The following is a 16,821-nucleotide window of genomic DNA, read 5'->3' as shown; positions in this document are numbered from 1 at the left end:
TGTTGTAAAAGCCATGTAGTGGCGTTTCCAGGAGCTGGGGCCTCATCATTAATTTCACTGCTGCCTGTATGATTTACACTGTTGTATATTGGAAGCAATGTTTCGAGTCAGAATGAAAATGTAATACTTGTTCCCTTGGCTTACAGATCGGATGCAGGCAACTCTGACGATTGGACACATTCGATGGTTTGTTTTTATTCTGAGAGCCCATTTTTTTTAATGCTTCATATGTATCTCAGGCATCAACTGGCAGTTGAGGGGCTTGATTGAAATTCTGAGGCTGTATTTACTGATGTGCACCCAATTGGAAACCTTCTCTACTGCAGAATCTCACGTGCCAGCCCATATTTTCGTAAGTATTCTATCAAGTGCTTTCCAGTGCTATGCATTAGGAGAGTACTTTAATATCTAAGTATTACTAAGTCTTTCTGCAACATGAGCAATATCTAGTCTAGTGCATCAATGAACCAATAATTTTTGAGTACTTTAATTGTGTCATTGGTTTACCCCTATTTTTACTGAACTTTACACTATGGACATAAGGTATGCTCAAGGGTTTACAATCAAACTTATCAAATTTCTTTAACATTTTCTCTATATAGTGTAATTGTGTGACACTAATCTCATGCGGTAATCTCATCAATTTAATTCCTAAGATTACATCTGCTGGACTTAGATTCTTCATGTCAAAATTACTAGATAAGAAAGATTTAGTATCGCTAATAATTTCTATGTTGGTTCCAAAAATTCAAATATCATCAACATATAGACATAATAACACATGAATCACAATTTATCTTGGTATAGACACATTTATCAACCTCACTTGTAGAGAAGTCATGAGATAGAACTATTTAATCAAACTTCTCATGCCCCACTATTTTGGTGCTTATTTTAGTCCATACAAGGATTTAAGTCGTTTACACACTATTTTGGTTATTCCATGTAAATTTTTTCCTCAAGATCACCAGTAAAGAATGTTGTTTTCACATTCATTTAGTGAATTTCAAGTTTAAAAATAGAACGTAAAGCAATTAAAGTCCTAATGGATGTAATTTTAGTAACTGAAGAATAGATATCAAAATAATCCTTCTTTTTGGATAAAACCTTTAGTAACTAATCTTGCTTTAAACTTATTTACACATCCATCTATCCTTCATTTCTTTCGAAAGATCTATTTACAACTGATAGGTTTGCACCCTTCAAGTAGATCAACAAGAACCCAAGTTCCATTATTCATTAAAGATTCCATTTCATGATTAATAGCTTCTTTCCGAAATATAGAGTCTACTGACTTAATTGCATCACTATAACACTTAGGATCATCTTTTACCAAATAGATGTAAAAATTATTTTCGTAATTCTTTTCAATCCTTCATCTTTTCCTTCTTCTAAGTTCTTCTACATATGAAGAATTAGCATTTTCACTAATATCTTCTATATTAGAATTGCTACTAGAAGGTAGATTAGAAAGATTAAAGATTTATTAATTTTGTCTTTAAGAGGCATAATATTTTTAAAGAAAACAACATCTCCAGACTCTATTATAGTATTTACATCAATCCCATAAATTTTTGATTTTATGATCATAATTCTATAAGCAGTATGATTTTGAGAATATCCTATAAATACCCCATCTACCATTTTATGATCTAATTTTCTCTTCTTAGTTTCAGAAATTTTAACCTTCGCTAAGCACCCCCACAATTTAAGATGATTTAAATTAGGTTTTCTACCTCCCTCACCCCCCGCGACACACACAAAATAAACTATATCAATTAAAATTATATTTTTCCTTTCAGCCATTCTATTAGACTGGGATGAATAAGGTGGTGTAATTTCATGAACGATACCATTGGTTTCACAAAAATTATTAAGCTCGTTTGAGGTATATTCTGCTCCTCTATTTGATCTAAGAATTTTAGTTTTCCTATTAAGTTGATCTAAGAATTTTAGCTTCGCCTTTTGTTCTAATAAAAAATATATAACAGCATTTAGAGAAATCATCTATAAAAGTAATAAAGTATCTTTTTCTATTTCTAGTTAAAATGTTTAAGTGACATACATCGCTATGTATTAATTCTAAAAGTTTAGTTTCTCTATATATTGTTTTAAATGGTTTTCCTGGTTGCTTAGATTGTACATATATGTCACATTTTTTACTTGCATTTATACCATATTTAAAAAGTTGAATTTAAATTCATCATTCTCCTAATAGTATTATGCTTTATATGACCAATTCTTCCATGCCACAAATTAGAAGATACAATATTGTAAGCAAAAGAAGAACTAATTTTATTGCTTTCAACTTTTGTTAAATTCAGTTTGAATAAATCATTGAATACATAACCCCTTCCAATAAAATTACCATTTTTGGTTACAACTACTTTATTTATCTCAAAGATCATTTTATAGCCATTCCTTACTAGCAAAGAACCACTAATAAGATTCTTCTTAACTTCTGGTACATGCTGCATGTTGTGAAGAGTAAGAGTTTGCCAGATATTAATATCAATTCTATTCTTCCTTCACCTCTTACATATGCAGTAGTAGAGCTCCCCATCGTCATAGTGTTTCTATCGGAGACCTAATAAGTGGAGAATAGGAATTTATTATCAGCCCAAACACGTACATTAGCACCAGTATCAATCTACTAATTAGTAGATTGATATGATAGATTTATCTCAAAGTTTATTGAAACAAACCTTTCATCGGCTCTAAGTGAATTGGATCCGAGGGTCACCATGTTTGCCTATGGGCTATTCCGATCTTTCTAATTTTTTAGAGGCTTATCCATCCGATAGCGTCAATATCTCGTAAAGTGCTCGTGTTTACCACATAACATCTTCTATTTGTATTTTTATTTTTGTTAATTTTTTATTGAGGCTTAAGTTATTATATTTTTCTTTTCTAAATTTCTTATATTTGTTTCTCGATACCAAATTTATCTTGTATTAAAATCATTGGACAATTTATCCTTTTATCTATATTTTTCTTCTATTTCAAGTGAAACAATTAAATCACTCGTAGTTGACAAATCTCTTTTATGTTTTAATAATAAGGCAAAAGATTTCTGCTTAAGAGGTACTTTCTCAACAACTGCAGCCACTAAGAATTTCTCATCAAGCTTGATTCCTATTTGGGTCATATCATGAACCAAAGCTTGCAGTTCATGGGTTTGTTTCACTATTGATTTATCATCGATCATTTTAGTCTAAAACTTTCCTACAATGTATTTTTGTAGACCTTCATCTTCTTTACCATATTTTTGTTCTAATGCATCCCATAACTCACGTGCAGTGCAATGTGCAATATATATCATAAAGTGTATCAGAAAGAGTAGATAAAATTCTACCGTGACAAATAAAATCTTTTTCTATATCTAATTATGCAGGGGTGGTAGTAGCGGCTGTTGAATCCGGAATGGTAGAGGTGGTGGTGCCCTTACTAGGATTAGGATTTTTAATAACCGAATATAATCCTAAAAAGGTCAGCCAATAATGCATCTGGCGTTGCCGGTGGCTAAAATTTTGTCAAATTTCTCTAATTTTGTAGAAGTGTAATTATCTAAAGATGTCAAAATTTGTTGGAAAAATCTATCTACTAAAATATTATAATTTTTTTATGTGATTTTATTGTTTATCTCTAATATTTAATTAATGGCTTTCTGCACACACTGAATAAATAAATTAAGCTTTGATGTTAGCCGGTTCGAGGCATGCTATGAAAGGTGCTTCCTTTAGAATAGAATTCGTCCCGCTGTGGTGCAAACAGTTGATGGTGGTCTACTGTCAAGATCCAACGAAATGCTTCATGTTCTTCTTGAAATACACTCTAATAAAGGAGAATTATGATCAAACTCGAACTAGCCAAATCCAGATGCATTAAAAATTAGAAAATTTAATTGAAGCAGTCTCTTTCAATCCTCTTATATATGGACACAATCCTCTTCTCAAATGCTTAATGGGTGCACTTGAGTTCACTCAGTTAGTGCTCTCAATTTTTTCTCTAATTTGGTGTTATTCAGATAGAAAAGGATGTTTTGATGGATGGGAAGTACAACCCCTTTTCTATTTCTAGATGTGAAATGATGAGTATAATTAGATGCTTAAGCATCCTTTTATTGAATGCATCTCTTCCCATTATCCATCCATTCATCAAGGGTTGTGCCTGTTGAGATCACCATCAGATCAGATGCATCTTTTTGTGAGAATGCATCTCCTCATTTACGCAAGTCTCCGTTTGTGAAGCATCCGTTCGAAACTTTTTGTGAGAAGAGAAAGCATCTCTACACTTAAGATACCACATGAGAAACAATTATAGAGGTGTCCATAGAATTTTAAGAGATGGGAGAGAAATAAAGAGAAAACATTAAAATAGAAAACTAAGTTATTTAGGAGTCTAAAATATGTTTTTATATTTAACTAAGTTTATGTTTAGATAAATATCCAATATAGAGTTCTAAAATCTCAAAATTTTGAATTAAACATTATATTAATAAACCAACATGAAACCATCCAACTCACATCACAATCATGTTTTATAACCTTCAGAGGCTGAGCATCATTAATATTTCAAAACTTATGATAAAAGACACCTACAACCTCTTCCTCTTCCAAATATCTATAGCTCAAAAAAATGCTAGATCTAGATGTTTTTGTCTCCAAAAATGATCATTATATCTTGAAAGTTCTGTGCACAATTCGTTGGAAAGAAAAACATTTCCTACAATGACACTAGTACTGTTCATACTTCCCTTTTTTATCCCTTCAGAAAATAAATTGACTGAATATATTCATGTGTTAAGTAATTCAATGCAGTGGAATCATGGTTTGAACCAAAACTTGCTTATTAATGGTGTGCAACTTTACATGGACACAAACATCTCATTTGAGAGGAGATGTCATCAGCGAATGCACCCGGCCTATACCATATAGGGCCTTCTAAACCTATAACTAACTAATCAGGGAACATCATCTCATCTTTAAGAATTCAGGTTGTATGTTTCATGCAAAAGTCCAATTCATCTTTTTTCACGATGTCAAAGAAAAATGTTGACATGTTTCATGAAAGAAGCTTTCACGTGAAAGATATAACCCGAACCTGTCTTTAATCTACAATGAGTTGCCTCTGGAAGATGATATCCTTCTATTTATATAAGAGGTTACAAGAAAAAGAATTTTTGCAATTGCAAAAGGCCCTTGTGTAAGCAATATGCAGCAAATGCGTATTTGAATTGCCCTCGGCCCCTCCCGAGGTCTTTAGAGAGGTACCATGGCGGTTCCTCCAACCGCGATCGAGTGGAAGAGAGAAGGAGAGGGAGAGAGAGATCGAACCGAAGGGAGAAGAGATGGAGAAGGCGATCAACAGACAGCGATTCCTCCTTCAGCACCTCCAGACCCCTTCTCCTTCCTCCAATGATTCGCCCATGCTATCGGTAATCGATCTCCTGCCTCTTGAACTCGTTTTCTTTGAATTTTCTTGGATCCCCAGAGTTTTCTTTCTTGATCACAATCTCTGTTAGGTTCGGTGTTGTTTGGCTCTTCTTGGATGTCTTTCTTGGTTTGGCTATTTGTGTGTGGTGAGTTTAGGTGTTTTGGATATCTTTCATTCGTTTCTTGATTTGGATTTTGGGTTTTCTTGGTTGTGGTTCGTCTTTGCTTTTGGTCGTGGGATTTTGTTTCATGTTTTTGAACGTTTTCTTATCTGAATTGGACATGGGCCTTTGCGCGGTCGCTGTCTCTCTCCCCCTTCTCTCTTGGTGTGAAGTTCTTTTCTTGGTTAATTTTTTTAGTACTTTTGTGGTTCTTTGTCATGTCATTCATTACAGAATCGGTTGTTTCTGTGCAGGCTTCTATTTGTGCTGCCGGGGATAGTGCGGCGTATCAGAGGAGTTCTTGCTTTGGAGATGATGTCGTTGTTGTGGCGTAAGTTCTATCTATATCTGATCAACTGTTCCGTTGTCACTTAAATTTTGGCACTTTTGATCTGTAGTTGGTATTAATCACAGGGAACCGTGGTTTTGATCCTCAGAAAGAAAAACAGTTTATATTTGTTTACACATTTGTGAGAAAGGAGTGAGGATTTTGTCTGAATTTTATGGGATTAGCAGGGATACTATTCCACAATCAACAGTCATGGTACTAGATATTATCTTGCATATTGGCAGAATGAGGTAAAATAAATGTCACTCATGGTATATAATCTTCATTACGGGGAACTGTTTCCTTGTTAACACGAAACTTATAGGAAATGCTCCCAAAACGTATGGAAATTGTGATGTTTTTCTACTACAGAGAAGATTGTATTAGCTATCACTATTTTTATGTCATATGATCTTACATGCTTGAAAGACATATTATATTTAATATTTCGATCCCCTACAAAGTAGGATAACCTAGAGGAGGTTGGTTACCCCTCTTTTCTTATGCCCAATCATTTTGTTATTGTTATTTAGGTGTTCCCAATCAGACATCTTAGCAGCATACTTATTTTCTCATTTGTCCTTAACGTATCATGTTTTCCTCATTATTTGTGGTCCGTCATCTGCCACTTCTCCTTCCTTTGTTGCTTCTCACATGCTTCCTCCCCTGATAGTAATGGAAGAATATTTTGGTACTGCCTTCAATGCTACCATTAAAAAAGAAAATGGTATATGATCATCTTCAATGCCTTTTAGGCCCCAAAGCACATATCTTAAGCTGCAACACATATGAATATGTAGGTTCCGTTTATGATTCCTTTGTTCCTTAATGTATTTACATCATGTTAGCATTCATTATCCTCCTTGTTGACGTCATGTTCTATCACTCTATGATGATTTTGTATATCTCATCCTTCCTGGGGCATCAGAACCTGTTCTATTGGTTTAGCATTAGTAGGTAGGAACTTAGTATCTTATGTCAACGATTTGTCATGTTCTGCATTAATATCTTAGAAGTACAGTTGTAAAGTGCATAAACTGCTGGGTAATTTTCATTCACTTATCCATACAATATAGCACTTATCGAACTCCAATTTTCAAGTCCAAAAGAGGAGGATTTAAGGACACATACCCTGAGAATCTGCTGGCTGCTGTTCTTAAGGTTTGTATTTTTCAGCTTTTTACTGTCACGTGATTTGGAAACTACTAGCATCTAATGTATATCTTATTTATGCTTGTCATATGTAAATTATGTAATAGGCATTGTTGGACAGGACTAAACTGAATCCAAATGAAGTTGGTGATATTGTGGTCGGCACTGTCCTGGCACCAGGCTCTCAAAGGGCAACAGAATGTAGGATGGCAGCATTCTATGCTGGTTTTCCTGGTATTTTTGTTTCCTTGGTTAATATGAATTTAACACCTCTTGTTACACCCAGCAAGATAAACTATTTCTCTGGACTCTTCAGAAACTGTTCCCGTCAGAACTGTCAACCGACAATGCTCATCTGGCCTTCAAGCAGTTGCCGATGTTGCTGCTTCCATAAAAGCTGGGTTTTATGACATTGGTAAGATTATGTTTTGCATTTTTGTCATTGTTCTTGACTTTTCAAGCTCCTGACGCTAAAATTTCATTTACCCATGCAGGCGTTGGTGCTGGGCTAGAATCTATGACTGCAAATTCAGCTGCTTGGGAAGGGTCAATAAATCCAAAAGTATGTCTTTGATTTATTTTTTGCTTAAGATGTCAGTGAACTTCACACTCTTCTTGGTTCTGGATCAGATTGTTGGCCATTATGTGCTCTCATTTTTTGGGTGTTTCAGGTAAATACACTTCAAAAAGCTCAAGATTGTCTCCTTCCCATGGGCATTACCTCCGAAAATGTTGCTCACCATTATGGTGTAACCCGACAGGAACAAGATCAGGCTGCTGTGAGTTTTGGATTTCCTTTAACTTGGTCTAAAACATTGATGCTTCTCTTATGTAAAGTCATATTCTTATCTCAAAATTTGTGGTCAGGTTGAATCTCATAGGCGCACTGCTGCAGCAACCGTATCTGGTAAATTTAAAGATGAAATCATTCCTGTGACCACAAAGGTGAGAACTTGCTAAATGGTCCAATCTTGATGCTTCCTATGCTTAAAAGTTTCATATTGCCTTGGTGGTTGTACCGTTCCACATTTTAATGTGAACAATGCAGATGAGCTGTTGCAAAATGACAATTACCATAATTCCACATTCTACATAGTTGGGTGGTAAAATGCAGTATGCAATTAAGCTAATGGATATTAAATATTGATTTCTTTAAGCCAAAGAAGTTGTGTTAGTGGTGCTTTCATCATTGGCTGCAAACTAAGTTCCACAAATTAGAACATAGAAAGCGCTCTAGGATGACAATGAGGAGCATTCATCTATATATGCTTACACCAGTTTCTTTAGTAGACTTCTCTATTTTTGATGCTCAACATATCTTCTTGTCAATTTTTATAATGCTCGCTTATGAAGATTGTAGACCCAAAAACTAAGGAAAACAAGTGACAATTTCTATGGATGATGGAATTCGGCCAGAGACATCATTATCTGGTCTTGCAAAGCTCAAACCAGTATTTAAAAAGGATGGGAGCACAACTGCTGGTATTGAAACATTTCTTGTTTTGTGGATTTGGCTAGGCATCAGGTTATTATCTGGCTATGGATGTTCATTATGATGTTGTTATTGTAGGCAATTCTAGTCAAGTGAGTGATGGTGCTGGAGCAGTCCTCCTCATGCGGAGAGATGTGGCTATGCAGAAGGGGTTCCCCATACTTGGTGTATGCAGGTTTAGACTCTCCCCCTGGCAATTTCCATATGCACTTGAACAAAGTAATTCAGTGAGCTAGGTTAACCAAGTCTTGTAGCACATTGATCTCATGTAGCTAAGCTTATGTCTTGCTCTTGACTATGCTAGTTCATCTAACTAGGTTCATTCATTGTAGCATACCGATCTCATGTAGCTAAGCTTATGTGTTTCTATCAAACTAGGTTCCCTTATGTTAGCATAATTTCAAGTATTAGGAGCTTTGATTTTGCAACAATTAGTTCATAATCTTAACTTTTTGGTTATCCTAAATGCTACTAACTAGCATCAACTAGTTGCAGCCACTTGATTTTTTTTAAGATGATTTCCTTTCGTACATCAGATCTTGCCCTCTTACTTCTTCAGCTAAACTCTTTTTTGAGTCAAAGGCAATGCAGGACTGCTCCCTGATTCAGTGAGCTAAAATTCCATAATCAATGAGGTGGATTTCCTATCCATCAATTGTCCTTTAAGTCTTATGGCTAACCTTTTCTTGCTAAGAGCTTACAAGATTCAGCACCAGTTGAGAGAGTTGGCATCATAGGAAGTGTAATAACCCAGGACCTCACCCAAAAAGGCTAGCTGAAAGGTGTTATTTGGGCTTTTTGGTCCTATATATATATATACGCAACATCTACCTAGTGCATTGCCAATGGGGGACTAAACACATGCATGGATCCTCACACGCTCCCTATGTTTAAGCCTCAGCATCCTCACCAAATTAAGGATCCAAATTCAATCAAAATTCAATCAAAATCCAATCACAAACACCATGATCGGCCCATGTTCAGTCCCAAAAGGGTCCATGTTGTAGTATCCTCTAGTCCACATAGGTTGTGGATCTCATCTACTCTGATACTATTTGTAACGACTCAAGACCTCACCCAAAAAGACTGGCCAAGATGTTATTTGGATTCCTTGGCCCTATATATATACCTAAGATCTTCCTGGTGAATAACCGATGTGAGATTAAAATATACTCCCCATGGGTCCTCACATACTCCTCCCGTTTTAAGTTCTAGCGTCCTCTCCAAGCTAAGGGTCCAAAGTGGACCAAATTCAATCACAAATACAATGACCAACCATGGTCGGTCCTTGATAGGCCCATACTGCATTGTCTCCTAGTCTACATGGGCTATGGCTGGGTCTGCTTTGATACTATTTGTAGTAACCCAGGACCTTACCCAAAAAGGCTAGCCGAAAGGTGTTATTTGGGTTCCTTAGTTATGTATAAGTATCGAAGATCTACCCAGTGTATAGACAATGTAGGATTAAACATACGTCTGCACGGGTCCTCATAGGAAGAAATGGCGAGAAAACATTCTTAAACTCTGGCAAATGTTCATTGATAAAGCCAACCCTTTATAAATAAGATAAGCTCACTAGAATTTTTTCTTTCTGTTTTCTCTAGAAGTTGTTAACTTGTTATGAACATATTTATATATAATCTCCGATATTTGTTTTGGATTTGCTCCTTTCAGACATGATCCCTACCATATTGTCTTAATTCAGATTTATTTTGCTTTGGCTTTAGGCATCTTGTTCATAAATTATGTCCATTAACTTATGGGTTTTATTTAACAACATTCTTGCTGATTTCTTCTTGTACAAGAATACAACATTTATGTTGTGATCCATGCAGGAGCTTTGCTTCTGTTGGTGTGGATCCTGCTGTTATGGGCATTGCTTCTGCTGTCGCAATACCTGCTGCAGTAAAATCTGCTGGTCTTCGGATTGAAGATATTGACCTCTTTGAATTAAATGAGGTAATAGTTTAGGGAGAATGTTTTGATCTTGTTCTGCATTTCACTAATATGAAACTGATTTGAATCTTATTATTTTCTTTTATGTAGGCTTTTGCCTCTCAATTTGTGTATTGCTGCAAGAAGCTGGAGCTACATCCAGCAAAAGTAAATGTAAATGGAGGTGCAATTGCTCTTGGGCACCCAGTGGGTGCAACAGGTAATGTCTGAATGATCATATCTGATCATTAGGAGGTACCACATATTTCATAGGGATGACACATTTTTGTATCCTTACTAGATAACTTATGATGCTTGACATATTTTTGTGTTGGCTTACTTTATATTTGCAATTTGCATCTTACAATGATACCATTGATGTGCTAAATCTAAATAATCGGGTAACCTTAAGAATTTGAGGATATAATGGTATGTCATGGCACTAGTAATGGAATATAACTCTATGTTAATTTTATTAGATAATTTCTGAATTAAGTGGGATGACATTCATGCGCAGTTAATAATGTCAGGAACTACTATGTTTACTTTCCTTGTTCTGATGATATAGTATTATTTATAGATTATTGTATATGGTAGTTAATATTGGCCTAACACAACCTTTGCCTGCAAACATATGATTGTGTTCATTGTCAACTTGATTTCCACACTTTGCACTAGAGGATCATAGAACAACATGGACTTCAGAACTGGCTTCATAATGTGAAGAATGACGACATATTTTTAGCTTTCCTTATTAGACATCTGTTGACATTATTTTTCCTCCTAATTTGGAGCATCACATTTCTCCATCATACTGCAAAGAGGTTCCTTTCGTAGACAGACAGAAAAAGGACTACATCTTTTTCTGAAAAAAGAATGACACGTCATCTAAATGAAAAATGCACACCATCAATTATGATCTATAATATTTAAAGAAATATAATAACAAATGTCAAAGTTTCAGAGATGTCTTACTAATACATCATCCAATTACAATATAAACAGTTTTATGAGTGAGACACAGTGGTTTGATTTTGACTTATGGTTTAGAATTTAGATTAATATGTTGTAAGTTGTGTTTATGATGATCAGCAATATAAATCCTTTAGTCAAAAGGCCACCCATGCATGTAAGTTAGATTCAAAAGGGAAAAATACAAGAGGACTTCAGGTTGCCAGCCGCTTGACCTTTTGAAACTGCTCGAATTATTACTTGGATTTTTTCCTTGATTGGTAATTGCAGACTGACAGGCATAAGGTAGTGGACCAGAGCATGGATATCAGTTGATTAATGTCTACAGAACATAGGATTCTGATTTTTCTGTAACTAAGTTTATATAAAAAACTGTTTGGATCATATCTGTATCACAAGATCAAAGTAATTAATGAATTTGCAGTACAAAAAATCTTACAAGGATTAGATGACCGGTAGTTGTTCTTTATAGAGTTAAGGTAGCAATGAATAGTGTTTTAATGTAAAAGGAATGGTTTTCTGGTGTAAAAGGTAGCCAAAAGTATTAAGTGGCTAATAAATAGAAACTTTGCTGGACCAAACAGCATTTCCAAATTTTTATGATGAAACTTCAGATATGCAGGTTTGTGCATTGCAATTAACATTTTAATGTAGCTATTGGAGGATTCTCAACACCCATTTGCCTTCGAAGAGTTGCTAGCGCATGCTATGTTCGTTGTTTGAAATATTAGTTATTTTAAATTTGCATCAGGAACAGAGAGATCATTTTGGTTGCTTTTTCCTCTGCCCCTCTCTCCTCTTGAAGTTATGAGTGTTGACTGGACCAACTATCTGTTATACTCTACATGTGCAGTCTCGGGAATGGGTGCTGCAGCTGTCTTTGAAAGAGGGGATGGAGTTGATGAACTCTGCAACGTTCGGAAGATCCAGTTGCAGAACCTGCTGTCCAAGGACGCTCTATAGAGCCATCCATCAAAACTACAACGGACTCGGTAATACTGTTAATAAACAAAATTTTAGAATGTATTTGATCAAGACTTGCCTAAAATCTGATGAGGCCATCTTGAATAGCAAGAATACTGTGTTGTGCACCGTGGGGATGCAATTGCCATAGAGGCCTTCCAGTGTACCCGTCTGTTCCTTAATAGTTTCCATGCTGCTGCTTGGTGTTAAAATATTCCACATGTGAACGATGTAAGCGGGTCAGTTTGCAAGTTGCAACTCGTGAATTAATCCTCTTATTTTCTTCTACGTTCCCTCCTGGTGGTACTTCAAAGTCTGTTGAATGACTGGTTTATAGCTCGCGGTTGTATGGTGTCAAAATCATGGTATTTTATGGCCCATATAGTAGTAGTACCGTATGTTTGTTTCTTTTTTCTTTTTTTTTTTTAAGGTACACCGGTGCCTCATACAACACGCAGCCAACAAAGTTTAAAAAAAAAAAAAAAAAATGGCAAGGAGAGTAAGAAATTTTTACTCAGTTTATCGAAAGAAACCTGCTAGAGTAATGCGCCACAAAAAAGTCAGCTGCACTATTTGCTTTTCGATAAATAATTAAATATGGATGATCCGAAAGGAGCTTTATTCTCCCTCTCCAACAAAGCGGTGCCATGAGAGGTTAAATCCTTTAAACATCCGTAGGTTCTCATTGCGGTCATGAGATGATAGAGATCCTGGTTGGGGGACGTAAAGGATCCTGAGGAATGACTCCAAGGGACATCATTTATCCGGCCTCGCTTCTTGTTTTGGCTGCGACAAGATCTTCCAATCTCCCTTAAAAGGAGGCTCCAAGAACATACGGCAACATGTCGTATAGCTTGGCAAGTTACCAGATTTAACCGTGACCTATCTTTCGCCGGATCAAGTCACAGATCAATGCAACTCAATTTACTACTATGAAGAATGATGCATCTTTTTCGGAAGTGCCCTTCTCGATTAGTAGAGATGAGCGGGGAAAGAGAAGAAGAAAAATCTTCTCTTCAAAAAAAAGAAAAAAAAAAAAGAGAAGATCCAAAATCCAAATTAATTCATCTAATTCTTAATTTAATTTCTATTTAAAAGACTTATTTATTTTCGTTAAACAAGTTGCATCTGCAGCTAGTGCTGTAGTTTCAACTTGAATAGCTCTTTTATTTCCTCTATAGGCGATGCAGCTAAATCGGAAGTGGCTTATCCAATCCATCTTAAGGGCAGCTAAACTGGCCCCTACCCCATCTTAGCAAATAATTGAAAGGGTAAATCTCTCCCGGAATCAAATAGGAAGCACTAGGACACTCAGGTGGCGAGTCGTGATGATATGATATTGTAGGACAATCACATGAACCGTTTAATTTGAATCTAATGATTCCATTCCTGGATACAATCTTTAGCGGTACGGGCTGAACCTAAAAAAAGAGAAGGATAAAGAATGTTTATAATCCCTGGTTTCATATAAAGATATTCTTTATTCTTGCACTTTTTAATGGGAGAGAAGAGGTTCATGGAACAGAGACGCGACAGAAAAGCTTATAAATGACGGTTTCCGAGTTAATTTGGATGCCGACTTCCATAACCTCCAACATGTGGTCCTTTAATCATACTACCCACCACTTAACACAGCTTTATGCTTTACTTAGGCTTTTATGTTCCCTTTAAACCACCCACATCGTTTGCTTTAAATCAGCACAGCTAGGGACAAAGGGGCCTTTATTCTTTCAAAAAATAATACAGACTTTGTACGTCCCAACGGATTTTTTATTTATTTATTGTGATTCGGTTTGGCCAATTTGAAACTTGGTTTCTTTGAGTACCAGCGTACCACTCAATCTGGACGGGACAGATCATCGGGTGCAGATCACCTGATACGAGCTTGCAATAGGAGTCATCATCTTAAAACTTCTTGTGATGAGTCAAGTTGACAATGTTGTGAGGTGTTTTCAAGAGATTAGCAGAAGATTATTTTTTTTTTTTTTGAGGGATTATTGGAAGATTAGTGTGAGGATTGCAAATGAATTGAGCGTAAAGAATATGCTTCAAATGGACAAGCAACTCTGCTAGTTGTTCCCATGTTTCATAAGGAGCAGCTCTACTCGAGTCCCTTTGGGCCTTCTCCCCAACTGAATTTGCTGAAGCCAGCTTTGGTGGATCTTCTTTTCCTTGGAAAAGGAAAGATGGCGCCTCCACAGAGATATGGCTGAATAGGTGTCACTAATGGATCAAAAAATGGTGCATATTTCTACAAAGACATCTTAAAACTGGCATCACTATTGTTGTTTTATTGCCATCCATCATCAGGGTTCAGCCTAATGCAAGAGGGAAATTTGCGATTAGTAAGTTCTAGGTTACCCAGCCTTCAAATTTGCGATTTTCGGGAACATCAATATCCCAACTGATGCACTTCAACCATCTTAGAACTCCAGGATCCAGATGATGCAACTGGGTTAGTCTTAATAGATCTTTGATATATTATTCTTACATTACTCCTCTTTTACAGAATACGTTTACCAGCCTCTCCCGCAAAGATAGTTTTCAGTTTTCTCTCTTCCGAACGCGTCATGAACATAAATGCCATCAATCCGAAGTCATTCATCATTCCATAGTCCATCAGGCAAGACAAAGGTTGTGCTTTTCATGCAGCAATTCTTTGATCAATTCACGTCGACGGGTGGCCGTGGGATGCACACGCCATGAGCATGGAACCACAGCTCGCAAGACTTCAAAGCAGTCACGGTCAACAATTTTATTTGGTGCAGAACCCTCTCAAGCAACATCATCACTACCAATATCTATTTTCCCACCACAGAAGCAATCACTCACATTCACCCAATCCTCCCTTGATCGTGACAGCAACAGAGAGCTGTGCCAGAGTGTGAGGATGCATGGGTTGGTGTTATTTTTTTACATTTCCTCACATCATTTACAGTCCTTTTCCCAAGACGCAATAACCATTACTATATTGGCTGCACATCCTTGGCCTCGGGCGGGGGGAACCCCTCTCTCTATATATAATATCGTGGCGTATCCCGGGCTCATCATGGCGAATATCCTCATGGTGGGGCCCTCACTTATGGGCTGGTGGGCCTGTCCCCTTCCCTCTCGACACTCCCCGTGACCCCAGAAAACACCGAGACAATGCTTTGGGGCCCAACTAGCTTACCAATAGCCTACCCAAGCAACGAGACCTCTTGCTACGTTTCGCCGGGCTATTGGTTGCACCGCGGCTCTCGCCAGTCCCGTCTCGCCTTGGCGTTATTGCTTTTCGTGGACTCAAAACCCTCTCCCCCGGGATAATAAAAAACCAGCTTTCCCCGGGGCCGACGGTGTCGGGCCACGTGGCGTCTCACGTGTTGGGCCTCGGGCCCACCATGTCGGCTTGTCGCCCGAGCGGCCACGAGGACGCGGACCCCACCGTCTCTCGGGAGACGTCGCGATATTACCCAACCAGGAGTTCTTCTGAGATTCTCGCGAGGTGTTGCTGGTTTTTTTTTATTTGAGCGTTATGCCGTGGGGTTACAGGGTGGCAACTAAACATGTCGCAAAGCCGTGTTGAGAGGGAAACACGGTGGAGGCAACGGGCTTTTCCCTCTTTACCGCTCGCCACTTTCTGACTTTAATTTGGTTTCGTGTTGCTTTCATATAGTGTCCCCCCCTCGAGAAGTTAATAAGGTTGTTTGAACAATGCTTAGGAGGATAACGTTGAAGTAGAACTTGGAAGAGTATAGCTTCCGACAAACGAAGGGTGAGGGGACCTTGATGGACTCTTTGGTCTTGTAGGAACTACACATAACTTTTTCAGAAAAATAGATGGTCAACCAAACATAAGCACTCTAAAAATCTATCATTTTTTCATATATATATATATATATATATATATATATATATATATATATATATATATATATATATATATATATATATATGTGTATGTGTGTGTGTGTGTGTGTGGTGCTTAAGTCAGAAAGAGCTTCTTAAAGGAAGTAAGAAAGAAGAAGACGTGCTGCAATCACTTAACATATGATAGAATTGTTGAAGCCACGTATACACTCTGATAAAGAGACTGGATTGCTCCTACTGCAAAGTAATTCTACTTGGCTCGGATTGGTCGTCGAGGTCATTGGGATGAGTTGAGGGATTTCGGTTTTGTAGGTCGATTGCTTCTAATCTGTTCATCCCAGCTTATAGGCCATCTTGAGGGGCCTAACCAAAATGCCTTGAGAATTCTTAAAGGTATCTAGATGGCCACACAAATAATGACCTGGATGAATTAGATAATCATTTATTGCCACAACAATATACATATATGTATATATATATATCCTGATATTCCATTATATGTATTTATAAAATAGATTGCTTGGTCCAAATGAT

At 37.0% G+C, this 16,821-nt stretch overlaps 1 pseudogene; it reads left to right on the top strand.

Annotated features, from left to right (window-relative positions):
* Window positions 1-220: 220 nt before the first annotated feature.
* LOC103706991 lies at window positions 221-12,726 on the top strand (annotated as a pseudogene).
* The last annotated feature ends 4,095 nt before the right edge of the window (window positions 12,727-16,821 follow it).

Source organism: Phoenix dactylifera, chromosome 18, assembly GCF_009389715.1.
Source record: "Phoenix dactylifera cultivar Barhee BC4 chromosome 18, palm_55x_up_171113_PBpolish2nd_filt_p, whole genome shotgun sequence".
Taxonomy (NCBI): Eukaryota; Viridiplantae; Streptophyta; class Magnoliopsida; order Arecales; family Arecaceae; genus Phoenix; species Phoenix dactylifera.
This window is presented reverse-complemented; position numbering and strand designations above follow the sequence as displayed.